The sequence below is a fragment of the Cupressus sempervirens genome, chromosome 2, assembly GCF_028749045.1.
Source record: "Cupressus sempervirens isolate cs-2001-9-10 chromosome 2, ASM2874904v1, whole genome shotgun sequence".
NCBI lineage: Eukaryota > Viridiplantae > Streptophyta > Pinopsida > Cupressales > Cupressaceae > Cupressus > Cupressus sempervirens.
Window position 1 is genome coordinate 629741338 of NC_143119.1, and position 9302 is coordinate 629750639.

Genomic DNA, 9302 nt, shown 5'->3' on the forward strand with positions numbered 1-9302 from the left:
TATAGTAGATACCCTACCTCCAAAGTCTAATTCACTTACTACTACTCCCTCATCCTTTCTAGTCTCTTTTCTAGATGATGAGGATGATGATCTTGATGATCCCCATTTACCTCTACTATAGGATCCACCATAGATGCCTGAATGGGCTCGAGCTATAGTTGACGCTACATGATCTCTAATTGGTGACCCTTCCACTTTCCATCACACTCGGTTTCATACTATGGGCTCTAGTCTTCTTAGTCATGTTATTTGTGATGATCCTTAGACATTTGTAGTGGTGGTAGAACATTCTAAGTGCAGCAATGCAATGGAGGGGGAGTATTCTTCTTTGATGAAGAATCATACTTGGGATCTTTGTTCTCTTCCTAAGGGAAGAAAGTTAGTGAAATCCAAATAGTTATATCATACTAAGTTTGTTGTTGATGGTTCTATTGATAAGCACAAGGCACATCTTGTTGTGAAGGTTTTTTCACAAGTTGAGGGTATTGATTACACTGAGACATTTACCCCTATCACCAAGATGAACTCTATTCACCTTGTCTTATCCCTCACAACTTCTTAAGGATGGCCCATTTTTTAGATGGATGTTAAGAGTACATTCTTGCATGGTGATCTTACTGAGGAGATTTACATGGAGCAGCCTCAAGGATTTTTGCAGGATTCCTCCTTGGTTTGTAGACTTTGACACTCATTATATGGTCTCAAATAGGCCCCTCAAGCTTGGTATGAGAAGATGGACTCCTTTCTACTTTCTATAGGATTCACACAGTGTCATTCTAATCCTACAGTATATAATCAGCATCTTGAGGCTGAGGTTTTGATCCTTGTGCTATATGTTGATGATTCTTTTCTCACAGGTAGCTCATCCTCTATGATTCAAGAAGTTCAACGAGCATTGATGGAATATTTTGAGATGACTTATCTTGGTCTATTACACTATTTTTCTTGGTCTACAAATTGTTAAGTTATCTGCTGGAATCTTTGTTTACCAATAGAAGTATGTTCTTGACATGCTTCAACACTTTGACATGCTTGATTGCAAGCCTACTCCCACACCTTTTTAGTTGGGTGTTACTTTTTCTACCTCTTGCACTTCACCTTCAGTGGATCCCACATTGTATCGATAGTTGGTTGGCATCTTTTTATACCTGACACATACTCCTTGATCTCTCCTTTGTAGTTGGTCTTGTCTCTCAGTTTTCACATGAGTTTCATGAGAGTCATTAGCAAGTTGCCAAGCATATTTTGAGATACATTCAGGGAACCCTTATGTATGGCATTCATTACACATTAGGTACTCCTCACATTGTTGGCTTCACTGACTTAGATTGTGCTAGTGATGTTGATGATCAGAAGTCTACTTCTAGCTTTGTCTTCTATCTTGGCTCTGGTCCTATCACCTGGTTATACAAGAAGTAGCATGCTCATGCACTTTCATCTATCGAGGCTAAGTATTGAGCTACAGTGCATGCTAGTCAGAAGATTTTATGGCTTTAATAGTTGATGACTGAGTCTGGTTTTCCTCTTGATCGTCCCACTATTCAATGGTGTGATAATCAAAGTGCTATTCATATTTCCCACAACCTAATGGATCATTAGTCCACTAAACACATTGAGCTTCATATGGATTTCATCCATTGGTAGATTCAAGAAGGTGTTCTCTCTTTAGAGTATATTCCTACTGATGCATAGGTTGTCAACATCTTCACCAAATCTTTTGCATCACTTGACTATCTTTAGTTGTAGCCTATGCTTGGGGTTACGAAAGTTGTCCTTGGGAGGTCTTGTTGAGACCTTCCTCCATTCATGTTTTTTCAGCATGTTTGTTCTATCTCTTTTTGGAGAGGGGTTTTTCTCCTTTTTCTCTAGTTTATAAAGATTTCCTTGTTTTGGGTAACTGATTGGGCCTTGTTGCTAGGACCCATTATCTTGCTTTCATAGCTTTACTAGGTAAGCTTACCTCCTAAGCTTCATTGGGGTGGGGGGGTGGGGTTAGAGTAATTTTTTATTTGTGCTTATTAATTAGATCATCCTTATTTAATAAATTAAATTGTCTATTACTCTAGTTTACTTAAGCTATCTCTTAGATGCATAGAATTAATATTTTATATTAATTATATTATGCAACATAATTTCATTTGCCTTTAGGGTTTCATTCACCTTTAAGGTTGAAATCTTGTATTTTTTTCATTATCTTGGAATACATTTTTCTCTCACTCCATTGAGATTCCCAAGCTATGTTTTTTTCTTTCTCTAGTTTCTCTTCAGCAATAGGTTATTTGCATGCAGGTGTTCTTAGCAAATTGTGAAGTTGGTTTTCACAATTTCTACATGAAGAACTTCCAATGCAACAAGTGCCCCATTTGAGGTATCCCTACCTGGGACAAAACCTCCTTGTTGAGGAGAGACTAACCTATGGATTAGGGTCTTCAGCCTAAGATAAATAGCCTTAGTAATAATCTTATATATTGAGTTGCATAGAGAAATAGGTTTCAAATCTACTAATGTTATAGGAGATTTCACCTTGGGAACTAGAATGATATTTGTTTTATTAAGGCTTTTCAGAATATACCCTTTCTTCCAAGATTCTTCTAAGACCAAAAGTAGATCAAGACTAATCACATCCTAGCATTTTCAGTAAAAGAGAATAGAAAATCCATCAGGCCCAAGAGCTTTGTCATGAGCCATAGAAAAACAATAGAATGAATCTCTTCCACAGTGAAAGGTTTCATAAGGGGCTCATTATCTAATTTGGTAACAAGAGAAGGAATGGACTGCAGCAACAAACTCCTATCATCCTTGTTTTCTCTCAAACACTTGCCCAGAGCAAGTAAATTTTTGTAGAAGTTAACCTCCTCATTACAAATATCCTATTGAAATACCAAATTAGCCCCAGATGAAGCACTATTAATGGTCAAAACAGATGAGCAAGCCTTCTTGATCTTTGTTGAGGCATGAAAGAACTTTGTATTTCTATCACCCTCTTTTAACCATAGTTCCCTAAACTTCTGCCTCCAATAAATTTCTTCCCTAACACACAAAGTTTCCCAATAAGCTTGAAGAGACCTTTTTTTTACTGACAACTCTGCATCAATCCCAAACTTCATAATATGATTAGCAATTCTTTTGAGGTCACTTTCAATCATAGACATTTCATGGAACACATTCTTTAAAAAACTCTTTATTCCAAACACAGATTTTGGAGTAGACAAAAGACAACTTATTTGCAAATTGAAACATTCTGTTACCTTTGCAAAATGGAGCACTAACCCACCATTGCCGAAGTAATTGTAAGAAATGAGGATGAGTAAACCACATACTTTCAAACCTAAAGGTAGACCTAACTTTAGGTAGACTTGGCCTATTAATCTCCAAAGAAATGGGAAAATGATTAGATTTAGATGATTATAGAATCTGTTTCGAGAATGACAAATTAAGTAGCTTCATTTCTAGAGAAATTGAGAATCTATCCAATTTGGAAGATATGAGATCAACAGATCTATGATTAGACCAAGTAAAACCACCATTCAAGAAAGATACCTCACTTAAAGCATTATTCTAAATAAAAAAAAATTAAACTCCTCTATGATTCTCAAGGTAGTAACATTGCCCCCAATTTTGTCATTGAGTGAGGAGATGATATTAAAATTGCCCCCAATAACAATAGGAAGATCCTCCAATTTGTTGATCTAATCAATGATAGCTTCCCAAAGTAAACATTTATCCTACGCTAAAGAAGGCCTATAAACATTAAAAGCAAAAAAATTGAACTCCAACCAATTAACTTTAATGAGTTGCCAATTGGGTTGTGACATTAAGGGCACCCTTGAGAAATATTTATTCTTCCACAACAAAATGAGACCACCAGATGCACCAGAAGATGGGTTACATATAGACTCCCAAGAAGACCAGCTATAAACAAAATTATCAAAATAATCCTAAGATAATTTAGACTCTTGAAGAAGAACTATGTCAACTTGAGAAGATAGAATAAACTTCCTAACTCTATTACTTTTATCTAAAGAATTCAAGCCCCTAATGTTCCAAGATAAAACCTTCACACTGCCAAAGGATACCACAACGCTCTTCAAGTCCAAATAATAGGTGAGAAAGAATCCAAAAGAGTCAATTGAATACCAGCCACAATTTCCTCTTTAACTTTACAAGCAAGAGGCTTATGACCCCTCCACTTTGGAGTCTTAATAACTACACCTGGAATCAATAGAGCACTAGATGACTCTAATCGTGAGATGGATAGTTCTTGTGATAAATCAAAACCATCAATAGTAGATAGACACTTATGCTTAGGAAAATCAAACCCAAACACCCCTTCTTCCAATATGATCTCATCCCTATCCTAAGTTGCAACCGAGATGATGATACTACCAGACTGCAAATAGGTCTCATGACAATCTTTGAAAGAAATAGAAGAATACAAAATAGGGATGAACAGTTAACTACAAAATAAAAAATTAGGGATGATACCCAGCTCATCCATAGGGGGAACAACCAAACTAGATGTCAAAAAAATAAGGGATAGATGAGAAGCAACAAAAAGAAGTAGATTTCTAAAAGACAAACTAGAATCACCAAATAGAGAAAAGGAAAAAATAGACATACCAAACATGCCCGAGAAAGACAACAAAAAAACTAAAGAAAAGGAGGGGGGAGAAGGGGGAGAACCTAATGTATGTCCAACACACATTGAATAGGAGAAGCCTCATAGTCTTTCATTGAAAGAGAACCTCAACAGAAATCATAAAAAATAGGAACCAACTACACTAAACGAGGATTAGGAACCAACTAAACTATAAGTTAATTAACCATAAGAGAAGACACCTCTAACTCAGCCTCTAAATGACCTTCACCAACAAAATTATGGTGCCTCCAAGCCAATTGCAAAGATTTGATTCTTAAACCAATTGATGCTCATCAAATGAGCATAACATCGAGTCTAAATTAAAAAATTAAGATATATCTTGCAATATCAGAAGAAAATCTTTACACTGATGCATAAAATGTCCCAGAGAGTTAACATTCTTGGTGACAATAGCTGGCTCCACATATTGAATTTTTTGCATCCAAACCCCGAATTTTGAACAAATAGCAAATTTTGATGGAGATTTTTCACCTTTTTGCATAAGGATACACACTTGAATAACCATATGTGGTTGCACAAATGGTATTAAATCATGCCGAACAAAAATGCCCAACTTATTAGCAAAAATCTTGACTAATGTAGGATCCCTTTATTTCAACGAGAGATTTGGAAGCACAACCCACTAAGGGAAAAAATACAGTAGATCCTTCGAGCTATCAAAATGAGGTATCTAACCCATAGTAGTGATGCCAACTCCATTACAAAACCAACCCTTAAACTTATGCACGACAAATTTATGATCCCTAAAAAGCAAAGAGAATCCTTATCCAACAACAAAAGGTTCAAATAAATCCACCCAATAACAACTGGCCCATGCAAGAAAGTAATCAAAATCCATTAGAGCCTGAAGCATACCAATGAGCATTTTTGAGTGCAAATCATCCACTTTATCACTGATTAATTATAGTGGAATAGTAACCCTAGGTTCAGATAGCCAGCAAGATGAGCTTTTGAGAATCAAAGCACACCCAACTTGGTCGAGGGTAGAGGGAAAAAGAGGGTTAGGGCAAGTGTCCCTCGACTTTGGAATGAAGAGAGCTCTACAAAATTGAGGAGGGGCCTTCTAAACTAGATTCCTATTCAAAGAGGACACAAACCGTGGAATAGGGCTACCCTGAAACACTGAAGAGTGTGACATAGGCTAGGACTCCTTATAGATATCAAAGGGAGGTTACCCAACAAAAATCTTCTTGCAATTAGGTTTTTGAGCGGGAAAATGATGCCTCTTACCCTACGATAGTGGAGGAGGGCCAAAAGATTTCCCACAAAAACTAGCAGAAGATGGATGAGAGCCCAAAATGCCTTTAAACTCAGAATCCCTAGGTATATTAACAAATCTAACTCTAGCCCACGACAAATGATTCTGCCAAACTTGTGGCCCAACAGATTGTCCCAGCTTCGTGCTATCTCTCCAAACACCTTGTCGAAGAACCCATTGAGGTAGATGACCAAATGACCTTGCATTTTCCAAATCCTCTTTGCTCACTAGGAAACTATAAAGAATATCAGAGTCTCCACAGGCCTCCATGTGTGAGCCAAGCCCCTTCCTTACTGCAGGTCCAACCAAAATGCACCGAAAATCCAATCCACCATGATAGTCATCACCAACTCATTCATCCAACACATCAATACCAATCGTCATTGCCAGAGCCTAGTTATTCTTTCTACATATTGATAACCCCCATTACATAAATGATATATCAAAGTTTATACGCTCTAATTTGGTATCAGAAAAAGTTTAACGAGATTATTCGGTTGATGCAGCTACTACATAAGGCAATTTGGAGAGGAGTCCACATAGGATTCAATCGATGATAAAGATAATTATTTTGTCTAGTAACATAATAAATTATTTTTCTATTATATAGATTCTATTAAAAGTTAAAACAAAGTATCTAAGTGTGCTAGTATAATTGAAAATTAAAGTCATGATGTCACTAAATGTGACACTTCCACTCAATTGTCCATGTCACTTTCTATTGATTCAATGTTTGGCATGACAAATGCTAGAAAAAGTGTTCAATAGCAATCTACTCTTTCATGACATTGAACTATGCTTATCATTATTCATAGGCATTAGTATTCTTCTTTTGAGCTTCTAGAAAACATAATATCATTTACACTACAATGTCTTTCTATTTGATGGTTGGTACTATTGAAAATTTAGTTTTTTAATAACGTGTTTCCACATTAGAAATAAGTAAGTGAAAAATAAAAGATAGATTCTATTAGTTCTAGATTTTTTATAGTCATCATTTTTATTCTTTAGTTTTGGTTCACTCCTATTTTCAAATGGTTATTTTGAACCACTAGTTCTGCAAAGTGTGAAATGCAATTTAAGGTCCAATAACCCCTTTTTTCGTTGTCCATCCAACAACCTTGTAATTTCAATCCTTTCTTACCTCAAAGCCTATTGTTGACCAAGAATGATTCCTGGTTTTCCTTTGTAAATATAGTTATTGAGGTCATGTTCAAAGATTTTATTTTCTTTAACAACTCTTGAACCTCTTGTACCCGTTGTACCACTTGAACCAAGTTCAAAGGTTCAAAAGGTTCATCACTTCAACTCATTTTTTGGTCTTCATGTAATACCAATGGTGGGCCCTAACCTTACATGTCATTGAGTTTATTCTATGAAGATGCACTATAGCTAGACACCTCATCAGGTCTGACACACTTGTGTGTGAGTTCATCATTTACGAAGAGGTAGTAAATTCTAGTAAGGAAATCATTAAATATCATGTTGAGCTATATTTTTAAAGGAAAAAAGTGGAAGTTTGGCACGTGTGAGGTAACATATCATTTAAGTTAATTGCTTATATTTAATGATAGGAATTATCTTGTCCTATCCTCCTATTCTTGTGGCATGTTTAATTCATTTTGTCCTTCCCATGATTAATGCCCTATATTTGTTGTGAGTGTGTATGAGTAAGATTTCCCTTTTTAGAAAGCACAATTTCTTTAGTTATTCAAGTGTCAACAACATGCATCTAAGGAAAGAGACTAATCTTTCGTAGTTGTCATAGTTTCTTCTCTTTAGGTAAGTCTTGTGTTCTTTGTCTCTTTTTATTTCACCTATTAGTAGAAAAGATTGTGTTTTGCTCCTTTAATTTTCAAGAAATGGGAGGGAACTTTGAATCATGAAATCCACTCTACACATTTTTGGGAATATGCAGAGTATGTATAGTAAGTCACCCATTATATCAAACATAGACCTTTTAGGGGTTGACCTAGGAGGAGTAACAAAAAGGTTGTGTGAGAAACTTGTATAGCCCTTTTCCACCAAATTCTTGGATACTAATTTTCTCATGGCCTTCACATTCCCACCTTCATACCCATGTCTGGAGTTTATTTAGGAATGTATTCAGATGTATGATATGCCTAGTGTAATATCTCTAGGGAAACCATGTCCAAATTGTTTCATCTTGAAGAGCAAGAATTTGCAAATATGACGCTTACTTTACCACTAGCTAGATTCTCAGAAAAAGTCCAATTTATATAGAAATATCATTACAAAGAGTTGGACTGAAAATCCTTATAAGGGTGGCCCTAGGTTACCTAAAACTCTCAAGAAAGGTTAAATAACCTCATAGGTTCATGATTTCATGGTCTTGTTACACCAAATTAGTGGTTCTCTTAATGTGTCTTCTTTTGAATAATGGATGTATTTTTATATTCAAATTGTTTTGAAGGGGTCTCAATTCCTAGACTAGGCCAAATTGATTACTATCTCTCTAACAAACCAACTCATAGGAGCTTTAAGCATGAAGAAGGATTTTTATATGTCTTCATACTCAACATATATGTTGGCCAGTTGTCAAGATTTTCAGTATCTACCTCATGAACCCTAGGTAGAAAACATCACTATATATAACTACTACCTTGTGTTCCATAGAGAAAAATTCTTGGAAAACTTTAGGAAGCTTATGACATTTTCTTAGGAAATTGTGTTTTGAAATGAAAAGTTCTCCTCACAGTAGATTCTCCTCTAAATCTCAAAAATTTGATCAAGATTTTGGTAGCATTTACATCCAATTCCCCAAGTTGACTTACATAAGAATAGGTAGTTTTGATTAAGAAACCTTAAGACTCCCTATATTTTCCCTTGATTGTTTCATCTTGATGAAGGTATCTCAATAATTAATTTTAGCCATAAACAAGTTTTCTACTTATGAGGTCTCTGATGTCATTTTCCTACTCAAATAGGCAAAATAACTTGTAGGAGTATGGAGGATGCTACATGCATAAGCTCATATTTAATAAACTTTCATCTTGGGTCATATCATGCTAGGACAAACTTTAATAGTAAAAGGATATCTCACAGCTTGTTTGAATCCCAGGTAAAGTTTTCTCACGTTCCTGATATTGAAGATTTTTGGGAGGACTATGCAGATAAACTAGAGGTTTTGAGGAGAGAATATAGTAAGCTTACCATTTCTCAAATTAAGCTCTTCCATTTAGATTTGGATATAAATGTCTCTAATATTAAAGAAGATAAATCAGATTTAACAGGCACTCAAATAACTAAGTCTTTGATTTCTATCAAAGCTATTATAAATTGAGAATCTAAGGAAGAAGATAATATTCTTGAAAGAACAAAGACTATGCTTGAGATAAAAAATTCTTGCCTAATAATCAAAAA